This window comes from Acinonyx jubatus, chromosome A3, assembly GCF_027475565.1.
Source record: "Acinonyx jubatus isolate Ajub_Pintada_27869175 chromosome A3, VMU_Ajub_asm_v1.0, whole genome shotgun sequence".
Taxonomy (NCBI): domain Eukaryota; kingdom Metazoa; phylum Chordata; class Mammalia; order Carnivora; family Felidae; genus Acinonyx; species Acinonyx jubatus.
In genome coordinates this window covers 64,982,280-64,999,414 of record NC_069388.1, presented here as the reverse complement: position 1 = coordinate 64,999,414, position 17,135 = coordinate 64,982,280, and the positions used below count along the sequence as shown (strand labels likewise).

General features: G+C 36.0%; 1 protein-coding gene across 5 annotated transcripts in view; it reads right to left on the bottom strand.

The window, feature by feature from the left end:
* The window catches only part of SOCS5 (suppressor of cytokine signaling 5), a 65,274-nt gene that overhangs the window by 32,461 nt on the left and 15,678 nt on the right, over window positions 1-17,135 (bottom strand). The window contains exon 1 of one of the 5 annotated variants that reach the window (XM_027072522.2): window positions 4,824-4,919. The exons of the other annotated variants lie outside the window; for them this stretch is intronic. The gene's annotated coding sequence lies outside the window, so the exon portion shown is untranslated. Of the gene's footprint in view, window positions 1-4,823; window positions 4,920-17,135 lie in introns of those variants that run through there. 5 annotated transcript variants of the gene reach the window in all.

The following is a 17,135-nucleotide window of genomic DNA, read 5'->3' as shown; positions in this document are numbered from 1 at the left end:
CCACCTCAAACATTTCCCAGCTACCTCTGTCAGCCTTCTGTGTCAGGGCCATCCCTTTCCACATCTGGTGTTACCTTTCCCTCAGGTTTCAGACACCTACTTAGACAACTTCACAATAAGTCACAACAGGCAACCTTTCTTATGCTCACTTCCACAAGCCGACTTCAAGTTTTTTTTTTCAAGGTAAAGCACCGTAGTTAATATTTATGTTCCTCTTCATCATTTTAACATGTAATAACTCTGCTGCCCTTTTTATCTGGTTCCTTTTTTTTTTTTAATGTGTTACTGAGGAAGTTTTTGTGTTATGTCTCGTTTTTCCCTAAGCCTGGTGATTTTCAGAAATGCACACGTCTCGTGATCGCAGAACTGACTGTATGTATGTAGCATTTGCTGATTTCTGTGGTATACAGACCACCACAGACCATTTCAAATACTAAGAGCTGGGCTCTAATGTCCAGCTTGGCTCCAACACAACATACCCACAGTCTGTTACAGGTTTTTATCATAGCAACCATTTTTTTTCATAACAACCATTTTCCTGTTTAAAGACAGTAAGCTCCTGGGGGGCAGGGCCCTTTTCACCTTAATACCAACATTCCTTAAATAGTATTCAGCTGTTAAGTATGTTAGTACTCTGCTAATGTAGACACCACAGAGTAACAAGACTAAAAATGTAACATGAATAATGCTAACTATAGGGGTGCCTGGGTGGCTCAGTTGGTTAAGCATCTGACTGGCTCAGGTCATCATCTCGCAGTCCATGAGTTTGAGGCCCTACTCAACTGACAGCTCAGAGACTGGAGCCTGCTTCGGATTCTGTGTCTTCTTCTCTCTCTGCCCCTCCCCTGCTCACACTCTGTCTCTCTCAAAAAATAAATAAACATTAAAAAAAGTTTAATAATGCTAACTTATACCTATTTCTACAATGGAAAATTAATATCTGCTCTGCCCCAACCCCTGCCACCCTATTAGTAAGAGGAGAGATGGGATTCAAACAGTGTTTCTAACTCCAAAGTTTATCACAAGACAATGCTTCATAACCAATCTACATATACCTACTAATCTACATATACTTTAAGGTATATGTGGCTTACAGACTAATTAAAAAAAATAATCTGGAGATGTGGTCTAATGGATTTTTCCTCCTGATTGGTAAATTTATATAAAATGTCTTACAAGGGGTACCTGGGTGGCTCAGTTGGTTAAATGTCCAGCTTCGTCTCAGGTCATGATCTCACAGTTCGTGAGTTCAAACCCCATATTGGGCTCTGTGCTGACAGCTCATAGCCTGGAGCTTACTTTGGAGTCTGTGTCTCCCCCACTCTCTCTGCCCTTCCCCTGCTCATGCTCTGTCTCTCTCTCAAAAATAAATAAACATTAGAAAAAATTTTTAATGTCTTATAAGAGTATGCAAATTTATCTTAGTTATACATTTAATATTCTGCAAAAATAAAATAAAATTACACAAAATAGGACCTATTCTCCAAATACGGGCCATTTTATTGAACCCAAACTTAATCTAAGCCAGTATCAAAATCTAAGTTGATTTCTTTACAGACATACATACATATATGTATACACACACACACACACACGTACACACATATTTAAAACTTTAAAATTCGTAGTATTTGCATTTCAACTACTATTTTCTTAATATAGACAAGTATGATTTTAAAGCTGTATGTTAGTGATTTCAATAAAAAAATTAGTTTACTCAGTAATATCTGAGTCTCAAACAATGGAGAAAAGTTTCTTCAGCTTATTTCCAAATTTTGCTAAGAAACTAAAACATACTTAGTGCCCGTGAATCCTACAGCACAGAGAGCGGCTGCTCAAATTTAGCTTGAGTCCGGACAAGTGAAGCTGATCAAAACGAATTACTGGGCTCCAGTCTCAGAATTCTGATTTAGTAGGTCTGAGGTGGGGCTACAGATACTGCATTTCTAACAACTTCTCAAGTGACTCTGATGCCATTGGTCCTGGGACCACACCTTGGGGTCAGAAATACCTGTGTTCAAATCCTAGCCTGTCACTTAATATCTGTGTTCTCTGGACATAGTTTAAAATTTTTACCCTTTAATTTTCTCATATAGAAAAGCCAAAGAGTTGCCAGAAAATTAAACAAATAATATATTTAAAGTGTTGAGCACATGATGAGGACTCTAATGATAACTACCTATGTTGGCTGAATAAATGAATGTCATACTTCAAAGTACACACTACAAGTAGTGGCTGAGATGGGATGAGAACACTCCATACCCTGTCTCTCCTACTGAATCTGATTATAAAATCTAAACACAATGCATGGGGTAGTTATTTAAAGACTGTGAAAAGTAAATGGTAGCAGGCAGACTGGGAAAGAAAACCAGAATTCAAAGAACCATAGAAGCAGCATGGGTTTACTTTTCCTGCCTTGTATCTTGCTGCCTAGACTGGGGGAAACTTATTAGTGGCATCAGTGTAGGCAGTGCTCCAGGAGAAGCCCTGTAGTTCTGGCTGAGCAGGGAAAGGGATTCTACTGGCAGGAACAGCAAGGGGCCCATACGTACCCTAAAAGTCTGAGTAAAGTCCCTAAGCCCAGAAGCTGTGGTTTCAAGAGGGTGTTGCAAACCACTCTCCCAACTTTCCCCCTCTCTCTTTGCTCCCATCACTTGTCCCTGGATGTGGGCACAACTGCAAGAAGTTCAGTAGAGTAGACAAAGTTTTCTGGCTGGAGAACTAAAATGGGAGCCCCCAGGGAAGTAGAAAGTATAAGGGAAATTGATGAATGGGAGAAACTCAGAAAAGCAACTCCATAACATTATGACCTCCTGGGGCTCACTCCAGAGCTAAACATGTCGTGGAGCTCATCCTAAACAACAAACCAGAAACTCTGAGAATTGAACAGAAAGAGAAAGTCACCTATCTCCAACTGACCAATGGGCAGTATACTCATAGGACAGATCCAAATAGCAATGTGCTGCAGGCTTTGAAAACCAAACTGACACTGAAATCGCAACCCACAGAAAGCTGGCTGCAAGCTGCATGCTGAAACCAAAGGGGATGACTGCATGCTAAAACACAAAAATGAACAGTCTCCATAGAATTTAAACAAGACTCAGGGTCTTATAATACCATAGAATGCAATCCAAAATTGCATAGGAAAATCCCAGCTTGCATGGGATAATAAACAGACATCAACACTGAGATGACGCCAAATGTTGGAATTATCTGGTAAAGACTTTAAAGCATTATTATAAAAATGCTCCAAGAAGGGTGAACACTCTTGAAATGAACAGAAAGTCTCAGCAAAAAAAAGAGAATCAAATGGAAAGTTTAGAACTGGAAAATAACCGAAATAATTCACTAGATAGGTTCAATAAGTAAAATGGAGATGACAAAAGAAAGTCAATGAACTTCAAGACAGACTGATAGAAATGATTTAGTCTGAACAATAAAACAAAAAAGTAACAGAGCATCAAGGACCTTTAGGATACCAAAAGGACCAACAATGGTGTCACTGGCATCCTAAAAGGAGAGTGAAAGAGTGTGGTGCAGAAAAGTATCTGAGGAAATCACAGCTGAAAACTTTACCAACTTGGGAAAAGACACAATGTATATGCAGATTTGAGAAGCTCAGAGAACCTAAAGAGAATAAACCCCTAAGAAATGCATGCCTAGACACATCATAATCAAATTGATAAAAACTAAAAATAGTGAAAAAAATTGAAAATAACCAGAAAAAAAGAAAAGCAATGCATTATGTATAGGGTACAGGGGAACAGCAACTTGAATGAATGTGAGTTTCTCACCAGAAACCGTGAAGTCCAGAAGGAAATGGCATTGTTAAGGGGTTGAAACAAAAGAACTGTCAACACAGGATTTCCATATCCAGTGAAAATACTCCTCAGGAATGAAGGCAAAATAAAGACACTCTCAAGTGAAGGTAAAACTATGAGAATTCATTGCCAGAAGATCTATTCTAAAAGAATCACTAAATGGCAGAAGGCAAATGATGCCATGGGAAAAACAGAACGTTAGTAATGATGAAAGAACAAAGAAATGATAACCATCTGGGTAAATATAATAAACTATTTTTTTCTTCTTGAAATCCTTAAAATACATTTGGCAATTGAAAGCCAAAACTATAACACTGACTGGGTTTTCTATGTATGTAGATAGAATATATAAGGCATTACAACAACAAAAAAGAGGAAGGTAAACAGACACATATAGTGTTAAGATTTCTACATCCCACTTAAGTGTAAAAATATTCTAAGTAGACTATAAAAACTTAAATACATTACCTCAGAGATATTGGGGGTTCAGTTCCAGACCAATGCAATAAAGTGAATATTACAATAAAGGGATTCAAATAAATTTTTTGGCTTTCCAGTGTATAGAAAAGTTATGTTTACACTACGCATAGTCTATTAAATGTGCAATAGCATTTTGTCTAAAAAAAAACCAATGTACAGGGGTGCCTAGGTGGCTCAGTTGGTTATGCATCCAACTTCAGCTCAAGTCATCATCTCATGGTCTGTGAGTTTGAGCCCCATGTCGGGCTCTGTGCTAACAGCTCAGAGTCTGGAGCCTGCATCGGTTTCTGTGTCTCCCTCTCTCTCTCTCTGCCCCTACCCTGCTCACACTCTGTATCTCTCTCTCTCTCTCAAAAATGAATGAACATTACAAAAAAAATGTACATATCTTAATTTAAAAAATATTTTATTGCCAAAAAATGCTAACCATCAGCTGAGCTTTCAGTGAGTCATAGTCACTGAACACAGATTACCAAACAAATATAATAATAATTAAAAAGTTTGAAACATTGTGAAAATTACCAAAATAGGACACACAGACGTGATGTGAGCAAATGCTATTGGAAAAATGGTGCCAGTAGACTTGCTTGATACAAGCCTGCTTCACAAGGCTTCAATCTGTAAAAAAAAATGCAGTACCTATGAAGTACAATAAAGCAAGGTATGCTTTATATTATATATTATATATTATAACCTCTAGAGCAACCACACGCACACACACACACACACACACCCGAACACTAGAGTGAGATACAGTAAAAAAAACCAAAAAAAAAAAACCACAATAGGGAAGTTAAAATGTAATACTAAAAACTGTTCAAACAACCCAAAAGAAGGCATGAAAGGGAAAAAGATGAACAAAAAAAACAAAAAGAACAGATGGAAAGCAAATAGTAATCATAAAATAGTAGCACTGAATCTAAACACATAAATAATTATATCAAATATAAAACACCTAAACATACCAATTAAGAGACAGATTATCAGAATGTCTTTTTAAAAAAGATGATCCAATTATATGCTACCTAGAAGAAGTATATTTCAAGTATGATCATATGGGTAGCTTAAAAGTAAAAGGATGAAAAAAGGTGTATCATGGACATACTAATCAAAAGAAAGATGGAGTGGCTATATTAATATCAAATACAGTAAACTTCAAAGCAAAGAAAATTAACAGACATAAAAAGGGGCATTATATAATGATAAAAGGGTCAATTCACCAAGAAGATATAATAATCCTAAATGTGTATGTACCTAACAAGAGAACTTCAAAATACATGAAGCAAAAACTGACAAAACTAGGAGTAGAAATAGACAAATCTCCAATTAAAGTTGGAGACTTCAACACTCTTGTCTCTGTAGTCTGTAATTAATAGACAAAAAAATCAACAGGGAGATAGAACTGAACAACACCATCAACCCATTGGATCTGACATTTATAGAATACTCCATCCAAAAAGACCAGAGTACATTTTCTTTTCAACTACACAGAGAATGTTCACTAAGACCGTAACTTGGGTCATAAAACAAATCTGACAAATTTAAAAGAACTGAAATAACACAAAATATGTTCTATGGCCATAATGAATTACACTAGAAATCATTAACAGCAAGATAACAGAAAAATCTCTAAAAACTTGGAAATGTAATGATGCACAGGTCAGAGAAGAAGTCTCAAGGGAAATTAGAAAATATGTTTAACTGAAAGAAAATAAAAATACATCAGAATTTGTACAATGTAGTTAAGCAATGTTCCGATGAAAATTTATAGCATTAAATGCTTTATTAGCAAAGAGGAAAATTCTCAAACCAATAATGTAAGTGTCTATCTTAAAAAGTTATAAAAAAAAGAAGAGCAAAATAAACTCAAATCAAGTAGAAGGAAAAACATACCTACACCTAATATACAAAACCGTGAAAGACTGAATACTTTTCCCCCTACGACTGGGAACAAGTCACTGATATTTACTCTCACTGAAACATTGCACTTGAAGTCCTAGCCAGTGTGAGAAGTCAAGGGGATAAAAAAGCATACAGAGTAGGGTGGTGAAAAAAAGTCCCTATTTGCACACAACATGACTGTCTACTTAGAAATCTCAAAGAATTTACACAAAATCTCCTAGAGTAAGTAAAATTACAAAGCCCTAGAACACAAGGTCAACACAGTATCATATACCTACATATTAGCAACGAACAATTGGAAGCTGAAATTTAAAAATACTATTACAATACCTCCAAAAAAGTTGGAAATACTGAGGTACGAATCTAACAAAACATGTACAAGAGCTATGTGCTGAAAATTACAACACTATTCAAGAAATCAAAGAAGACCTAAATAAACAGGAAGGCATCACTTTCATGGACTGAAGTTCAACATACTAAAGGTGTCAATTCTTTGATTTGATCTATAGCTTAACAGAGTTCTAATCAAACCACTGCCCCACAAAATATATTTTGTAGCCATAGACAAATTTATTCTAAAATCAAAAGCAAAGGAACTAAAATAGTCAAACAATTTTGAAGAATAAAATTCAGTGAATCATACTAACAGGTTTTAAAACTTACTCTAAAGCTATAGTAACTAAGACAGTATGATACTGCAGAATAAACCAGTCTTGAAAGGTTACATATACTACATAATTTCATTTACATAACATAAATCGTTGTCAGGGATTAAGGGTGTGATACAGACGGTTAGCAGGAGGGAGTTTGGAGGTGATGACATTATACTGTATCCTGATTGTGGTGGTAGTTCCATGGATCTATATATGAATTAAAACTTATAGACCTATACATCTCCCAAAATCACTTTTACTGCATGTGAATTTAAGAATTTTTAAGCTTCTAAAAAATACACAGTATAAATTATTTTAGGACTTTCTAGTTTTTTTACAAATTAAGGCTCGAAACCAAATGTTTTGAGAATGTGTACATCACTACAATCAGAACATGTAGAGGTAGGAGAATTCAATTTTTAAAAATTACTCACAAAGATACAGTATAGGTATAAATTGTAGACTCAGGAACAACTATACCCCTCAACCAATCATACAGACCAACTAAACACATGTTTAATATTGTCTTGTAAAAAAGAAAATAAGATAAAACAAATACAGCATATGTCAAATCAAAAGGAAGTCTGAATGAAGACTCCACATTCGTATGAGATATTCATTTACTCCTTAGAATGGAAATGATAGTGTGCATTATCAGTATGGTATGTACCTTGTCTTTTCAAATAGCAGTTAAAGATTTACAATGGTTTATCCATATTTTTTCTCATCTGATTTCACTTGACACAAAAAACATGCACTTTCAGGAATGCTGACTGGACGAAGAAAATGTGACACATATATAATGAAGTATTATTCAGTCACAAATAAGGGAGGAAGTTCTGGCATTTGCAACAACTTGGACCAGCCTAAAGGACATAAAGCTAAGTGACAAAAGCCAGACAGAAAGACAAGTGCTATATGATCTCACCAATATGCATAATCTATGAAAGTTAAATTACAGAAGCAGAGAGTAGAATGGTGGTTGTCAGGCACTGGAGGGTAAGGGGAATGGAGAGACGTTGCTCAAAGGGCACTAACTTTCCGTTACACGATGAATAATTTCTGGGGATAAAATATACGGCATGGTGACTATGGTCAATATCATATACTTGAAATTTTCTGAGAGTAGATCTTGAATGTTTTCACCAAAAAAGAAGGGGGGGGGGGTGTAATTACTGAAGGCAATGGATGTATAAATTAGCTTGACTATGGTAATCATTTCACAATTTATGTTTATCAAATCATCACACTGCATACTTTAAATATATATAATTTTTATTTGTCAATTATATCTCAATAAAGCTGGCAGGGGTCTAGGGTGGGCAGTAAGAATGCTGACTGGAACCAAGTACCAAGACTGGTCATAATTGCACCAACACATAACCCATCCTAAGAAGGCATTAACTATTTCTTTTTTTTCTTCCTAAGAAATAAAGTCATAGCAAATGAGTCTATCAAAACATGTGGAGGATTATAATTCAAGATAGCTATTCTCTATAATCATATATATTTTTGGATGACTGCCATAAAAATTAGTAGGTCTTCTCAGATTGTGATTTGGAAAAACAAAAACACAGCTAAATGACCATAAATCATTTTATTTAAATAAGTGAGCAACCTCACGGTCCCTGACTTTTCCTAGTTCTTAAAGCATTAAATGTAAATTATTTGTGGGAGCACTCAATTGCTTTCAAATGATAACTCTTTTTCATATAAAATCTTCTGGGGTTATGAACTTTATAAAGAGCAAATCCAACTCTATCAAGAGCTGAAAGATGTTAAAAGGTAGTTTGGTGCCATTAAAAAATTGACAAATATTTACCTATTGATTGAATGCTTAAAATATTTCAATTCCTAAGGGTAATACAAAAGAGATCAAAACGACATAGGTCCTCAAGGACTTAGCTGAGGAGATGATGCACACCCTTGAGATAATTAAGACACTGGAACTATAAATAAGAAAGTAACTATATAGAACAATTAGAGATAACATCTAAATAGATGTCAAAACATTCTTTAATAAGTGTCCCATATAAGTCAAGTGGTATTTCAGAAGAGAAAATAAATTGAGCTGATGTAGGGAGGCACTGGGATCCAGCGAAGAGAAGAGCGTGCTGGGGTCCAGAGGCCTGCTTCAGCTCTGCCATTAAAAACCCTTGGCTACATAAGTCCCAACCACTTCAGTGCCCGGTCAGCACACGTGGTGCTTGACACACACAGAAAAGGACATTTGCTCATTCACCTCTGATTTGGATATGGCTAAGCAAGGAAGGGAGGCAGGCCAGGGGCTCCTACTAGAAGAAACACTCAGAATATCTGCAACTCAGGACTACGGCAAGCTCATTGCTTGAATTCAACACTGCCTTCTCAGAACCCTGTGAAAGAAAGGATGCTGACACCCAAAAGAAGGAGCTGGCTGCTCTCCTGGCCTCCTCCAGAGAGCAAAAACCCTTATACCAAGGGTCTCACTGTCCTGGGCCCAGCTGCACTGGCACCTCACGGTCCCAAGAACCCCCTGTGATGCATCAGCTGTCTGGCTTAGTTTCAGTCTGCTTCTCTGGGTCTCGGTAAGCTCATCTCAAAGAAAGCAAACTGGATCAGGTCCTTTACAACATCACAATCTATAAATATAATAAATTACACATAGAAGCCATAGAACATTAACCTTATTAAGTTGTCACCTAGAGTAAAAATAGCTTGTTAAATTTATTATCTGGACTTCACTTTTTTGTTTTACAAGAAATATCAAGCCGTTTTTACAAATGCCAAATTGGAAAGGCAAAACTACTGAATTCCTTAACAGAATGATTCGTACCTTCATCTCAAAATATCAAAATGGCTAGATCTCACAGTAAAACATAACCTGTGCAAAGATTCATCACAGTTCTTCATGAAAGTGAGTTAAATTTTACAACACAGAACAACAATATTCTTACACATCAAGTATTATTAGTACCTCTACAATACCAGCCCACTAGGGTTCCTAGCAATGTCTGCAGGGAACAAGAAAAGATCAAGAGTGCCTCCTTAACTGCCAGGATTCAAATCCAGAAGTAGAAGAAAACAAGTCATCTTAACAACTACTGAATGGCAAGTAGGAGCTCGGCACTGTGCTGGTCACTTTACATGGGTTACCTTATTTAGTTCCTACGATGATATTATTAGGTAGCTAGTTATTACCGTTTTAATGATGAGAAAATTGAGACTCAGGAAGTTAAGAAATCTGCTTACAGCTTCAGAGACCTTCACAAAGCTTAAAAATAAGGTGATCCACGAAGGATGTACCACTGTCCCAAGCCTTCAGGAAAACACACTCTGATCAGCAGACCCAACTGTTCACGTCCCTTTGGTAGATGTAGCCCTACTGTCACAATGTGCGCCATCAAACAATCACGGCTTGATATTATTTAACATAATTTAAGAAATTAATGTTGTCTTCCACGTTAAGTCTTTAGTAAATTTGCTTAGCATGCAATCACTTCTTGTGACTAAAATGAGTTTCTGGATCTACAACTGCTAGGAACAGACACCAGACTACTCAAGTTAAAGTCATTCTCTGAGGTCTGGTATGAATGGCACCTCCCTGGAGGATGTGTCTATTTCTTTTTTTCCATTAACCACAACATTCCTTTGTCTCTTCTTTTGAATATTAACTTTCTCTGTTGGATTGCTGACATGTTCTAAATATAGCAAAAAATGTGAAGCTGAGTCACTACAGTGAGTTCCTGAAGAGCACCAGGTCCATATGCTCACGATGCCAGGCAGAGAGACAGCAAATATAACATTTTATTGAGAGAACTAAAAACTATGACTTCTCTCCTTTCTTTAAAATAAGGATATCACATCTGCAAGGAGGTGGACAGTAACAGGAAGACAAAACTCCTTTACAAAAACCCAAAAGCTCTGGGAAACAGAAAAAGGGAAAGAAAGAAAGCAATACTCAATCTCTTCAAGTGTACAAAGAAGTGCTTGATAGAAACCCACAATTTTAAACTATATAACATGAGAAATTGCCTCAGTTTAGAAAAAGTTTAGAACATATACTACACATATACTGTAAGAATAAATGTCTCTTTCACTAAATTATACTGATAAAGCTCAAGCTACAGAATCTGCAAACACGGAAAAGAGTCATGATCAAGAGGAGAAAAACTAAAAATCACTTAATTCCTTCTTCCCTCATCATCCCAGTCATTAATTTTAACACAATTTTAAAAATTAAAGCAAGTTGTATTTTGGATGATTATTAACATCACAGTACATGGTTTCTGTAGCAAATGAGAAAAACATTAAATAGTATATGAGATGAATGAAAAATAACTCATTATCTCACTACTCAGCATATTTTATATTCTATCTTTTATTTATTTATTTATTTTTTAAACGTTTATTTATTTTTGAGACTGAGAGAGACAGAGCATGAATGGGGGAGGGTCAGAGAGAGGGAGACACAGAATCTGAAACAGGCTCCAGGCTCTGAGCTGTCAGCACAGAGCCCGACGTGGGGCTCGAACTCACGGACCGCGAGATCATGACCTGAGCCGAAGTCGGCCGCTTAACTGACTGAGCCACCCAGGCGCCCCTATATTCTATCTTTTAAATGAAGGTTTCCTTTTTGGGGCGCTTGGGTGGCTAAGTTGGTTAAGCGTCTGACTTTGGATCAGTTCATTATCTCATGGTTCATGAGTTCAAGCCCTGTGTCAAGCTGTATGCTGACGCTCAGGGCCTGGAGCCTATCTCCCCCTCCTCTCTCTCTGCCCCTCCCCTGCTGGTACTCTGTCTCTCTCTCTCTCTCAAAAATAAATAAAAAACATTAAACAAAAAAGATTTCCTTTTTAAGAAACTCAAATATATCACCTTACCTTTTTCATTTACTACACTATGGACATTTTCTTATACTTCACACCCTTAAACATGCTAAATCACATAATTTTTATCACCAATCATCTTTAGTATACTAAACAAAAACGTTAAAGAACACGATTTATAATGGTTTTATAGTTTTTGGTCATACAGTGGCATAACTTAATCAGTTAAGGGGTTCCTCATTTTTTAACATTATAAATAGCATTGTAATGAATAAGTAATACACACCTGTACATACATTTATATGCATCTCTTATTTCCTTATAATAATTATTATTTAATTATTAAATAATTTCCTTATTTCCTTATAATAAATTCCTAGACAGAATTTTTGGGTAAAGGTTATTGAAGGATTCTATTACCACACTGGCATTGCAATGGACTGAATGTTTGTGTCCCCCAAAATCCACATGCTGAAATCTAATCCCTGATATGATGATATATGAAAATGGGGCCTTTGAGAGGTAATTAGATCATGAGGGTGGAACCCTCATAAATGGAATTAGTGCCCTTGTAAGAAGAGGCCACAAAGCTACTAGCTCTTTCTACCATGTGAGAAAACAAGAAGTCTGCAGTTGACAACCCTTAAAAGGCTCTTCACCAGAACACAGCTATGCAGGCGTGAGCCTTACCTAGGGCTTCTAGCCTCCAGAACTGTGAGAAATAAATTCTATTCTCTATAAGTCCCCTGTCATTTATAATACTGTAAGTTTATGGTATTTTGTCCTACCAGCCTGAGCTAACGTAGCCATTTAGAATGTGCTATCAGGGGCGCCTGGGTGGCGCAGTCGGTTAAGCGTCCGACTTCAGCTAGGTCACGATCTCGCGGTCCGTGAGTTCGAGCCCTGCGTCAGGCTCTGGGCTGATGGCTCAGAGCCTGGAGCCTGTTTCTGAATCTGTGTCTCCCTCTCTCTCTGCCCCTCCCCCATTCATGCTCTGTCTCTCTCTGTCCCAAAAATAAATAAACGTTGAAAAAATAAAAAAAATAATAAAATAAAAAAGAAAGTGCTATCAATTTATGCTCCCACCGAAATCAGGAATTTGCCAACACTTGATTCTTTTTAATATGACAGACCTATTAAAGCATGGAACCTATGACATAATGATTCTAATCTCTTAGACTTTTTCCATAATTTTGGGAAATAATACCTCTTAGTGTAAATAAATATTTATCTGTGGTTAAGCAATTTTTCCCATGTTGATTTTTAATAAATTTATCTCTGTTAATTAAGTAGTTAATTGAAATAATATGAATTGCATAATCATTTAAAAACTAAAGTTATCCTTCTATGTGTATATTTGCAATAAGAGATGTCTGAAATAAAGAAGATGACCATGGTAAACTTGGTTTTGAGATATTTAGTTATTTGCTTTCTTTCTTTTTATTTTAAAATCTTTACTGATTTTTAATTTTTACACTTGGAAGATTTTAAAACATTTTCTTTCTTTTTTTTAAAAAAAAACTTTCTTCTTTGTATGTCTCTGGTATAGCGTGAAATAAAATATGAGCTAGCATTCTTTTAATGAAGCCATACTCTAAAAAGCATCACGTATCAAAAATTATGATGCTTTTCAGAAGAAGAAAAAATTAAAATAAAATCCTACATGTTTATTTCCAGTTATGCTGGAGTAACTGGTACTGGGCTAGACCTCCTGATATGAATGACCACAAAACTGGGAAATATATATGAAATATTATTTTCAGATACTGGGCAGCACAGATCTGTGATTCCTGAGAGAAGGGAAACAAAGATTTCTGAATGCCCTGGCTTTTCTGCTTGTGCCACAAGGAAGGAAACCCCAGAAAGAGTACAGAGATCTCACTGAGTTGAGGAAACAGAACTTGAAGTTTGAAGCTACTAAAGTCACTGGAATTTAACGGGCAGAATACAAGAAAGAAGAGAGCCGTGGAGAGAAAAAGTTTCAGAAATCTGTAGAGAGATCTTCTAATTCTTTACCTGAAGACTAACCTGCATATGCACAATGCAAGACTCCACGAGGCCAAAGAATAAAATCTGGGGGAAAAACAACTACAGAAGGTGAGCTGAACAACTACAGGAGCTTGCAAAGGTCTTGGAGACATTCAAATTCCTGGCAGGTGGAGTGGAGAGACTTCACTGAACATCACATGTATTTATTTGATAGAGACCCCAGGAAGGCCATACCTCTGTATTGGGGCTAAGCTAGTCCTAGAATAAATAAAATGCTAAAAACCATAGATAAAAAGAATTGCGAAAGCAGAGAGGTTAAAAAAAAAAAAAAGTATTACACCAAAAGAATAATGGTAAAAACGATCACTAACTTCTTTTATTTATTTATTTTGAGAGAGACAGTATGTGGGCATGCATGCACAAGCAGGGGAGGGGCAGAGAGATAGAGAGAGAGAGAAACCCAAGCAGGCCCCACGCCATTGGTGCAGAGCCCGACTCAGGGCTCAGACTCACTAACTCTGAGATCATGATCTGAGCTGAAATTAAGAGTTGGGACACTTAACCGACTAGGCCACCCAGACGCCCCTGATCACTAACTTCTTATCTGTAAAATTTAAGCTAGAAGGTACTTAAATGATGACTTTAAAGTACTACAAGGGGGAAAAGGTATCAACATAAAATTTTATCAGGATCGTTCAGTTTCCAACAGCCCGGGGTTCATGTGATGAACACGTGAGGCAATCATGGGAGACACAAGAAGTGGGTCCAAACTACCCTACAATGAAAGCTATTCTAGAACTACCAAAACTTAAACCCCAAAAATCCTGAAAACAAAACTCAAAAGATCAAGCTGATCCACAAATAAATTAACTGCCTGCCAGTATAAAACTTAATACTCAAGAAAGAAAGAAAAAAAAAAAATCAAGACACTCAACATAACTTCATAACAAATTACTAGACATAGAAAAAAAAAAAAGAAAAAGAAATGGCAACTTATAACCATGATCCAGAAGTGGCAGAGATAAGGAGAACTTTTAATACAAGGATTTTAAAATAGCTATTAAAAAAATCTAAAGGCTTAAAGGAAAACATGAAATAATGAAGAAAAGAGAAAAATTTCAACAGACAAATGGAAATTACTTTCTAGAAAAACCAATAGTAATTCTAGAATGATATATATATACACATATATATAATAGTTATATATATACCTGACATTAAAAATTAACTGGATGGAAATAAGCATATTAGACAAAAGAGACCTGGGAAAAAATCAGTGTACTCGAAGACAGAACAGAAACTTTCAAACTGAATGAAAAGAAAAAAAGATTGGAAGAAAAATGGATAGTTTCAGTGACCTGTGAATTAATATTAAGTGGCCAAACACATGCAGGATTGAAGTCTGAGGAGAAAAGAAACACTGGGGAATTGAAGATTTTGAAGATAGATGGTTAAAAATTTCACAAATATGATGAAAACAATACACCCATAGATTTAAGCTCAACAAACACCAAAGATAAACAAAACCACACCAAGCAGCATCATAATAAATTGCTGAAATCCAGGCACAGAGAAAAAAATCTTAAGAGTAACCAAAGGGTAAAGGCATATTACATATAGGAAAACAAATATAAGAATCACCATAGAATTGTCAGAAACCATGCAAATAATAAAAGAACATTTTTAAAGCGCTAAAAGGAGAAAAAAACCCCATGAAAACCTAGAATTCTGTATCCACTAACAATAGTTTTCAAAATTGAAGGCAAAATAAGTGGGTAGGGTAGCTGCAATGTAAGAAATGTAAAAGAAGTTTTGAAACAAAACGAATATGGTAGCTAACATAAACCTGGATCTACACACACAAAAAAAGATATCTAAAGAAATGGTTAAAATGAAGATAAATATTAAAGACATTTTCCTCATTTTTAATTGCTCTAAAAGATAAGTGTCTGACAAAAGCAAAAACCAGCAATGGGGTTTAAAGCCCACATAAAATAAAAATGTGTGACCATACTGGGTCAGAAATCAGCCCTCCACAAGTACAAAAGATAGAGATCATACCTTGCATATTTTCAGACCACAACACTATGAAACTCGAAATCAACCACAAGAAAAATCTGGAAAGACCATGAATACTTGGGAGATTAAATAACATCCAACTAAAGAATGAATGGGTTAACCAAGAAATTAAAGAGCAAATGAAAAAGTACATGAAAGCCAATGAAAATGAAAACACGATATCCCAAAACCTCTGGGATGCAGCAAAGGCAGTCATAAGATGGAAGTATATGGCAATCCAGGCCTTCCTAAAGAAGGAAGAAAGATCTCAAATACACAACCTAACCTTATACCTAAAAGAGCTAGAAAAAGAACAGCAAATAAAGCCCCAAACTGGCAGAAGGGAAATAATAAAGATTAGAGCAGAAATCAATGATATAAAAATCAAAAAACAGATCAATGAAACCAGGAGCTGGTTTTTTAAAAGAATTAACAAAATTGATAAAACCCTAGCCAGACTAATCAAAAAGAAAAAGGAAAAAACCCAAACAAAATCACAAATGAAAAAAGAGAGATCACAACCAATAGCAAAGAAATACAAACAATAATGAGAATATCATGAGCAATTATATGCCAACAAATTGGGCAATCTGGAAAAAATGGACAAATTCCTAGAAACATATAAACTACCAAAACCAAAACAGGAAAAAATAGAAAATTTGACTAGACCCATAACCAGTGAAGAAATTGAATCAGTAATCAAAAATCTTCCAACAAACAAGAATCTAGGGCCAGATGGCTTTCCACGGGAATTCTACCAAACATTAAAGAAGAGTTAGCACCTATTCTTTTGAAGCTGTTCCAAAAAATAGAAATAGAAAACTTCTAAACTCATTCTAGGAGGCCAGCATTACTTTGGTTCCAAAAGTAATGGAGAACTAAAAAGGAGAACTACAGACCAATTTCCCTGATGAACATGGATGCAAAAATTCTCGAGATACTAGTAAACCAGATGCAACAATACATAAAAGAATTATTCACCACGATCAAGAGGGATTTATTTCTGGGATGCAGGGCTAGTTCAATATCTGCGAATCAATCAATGTAATACATCACATTAATAAAAGAAAGGGTAAGAACCACATGATCCTCTCAACAGATGCAGAAAAAACATTTGACACAATACATCATCCTTTCTTGATAAGAACCCTCCAGACAATAGGACTAGAAGGATCATACCTCAAGATCATTAAGGCCATATATGAAAGACCCACTACTAGTATCATCCTCAATGGGGAAAAACTGAGAGCTTTCCCCTTTCCCCCTAAGGTCAGGAACGTGACAAAAGATGTCCACTCTCACCATTGTTACTCAACATAGTGTTGGAAGTCGTAGCCTCAGCAGTCAGGCAACACAAAGAAATAAAAGGCATCCAGATCAGCAAGAATAAAGTCAAACTTTTCACTCTTCTCAGACAACAGGAT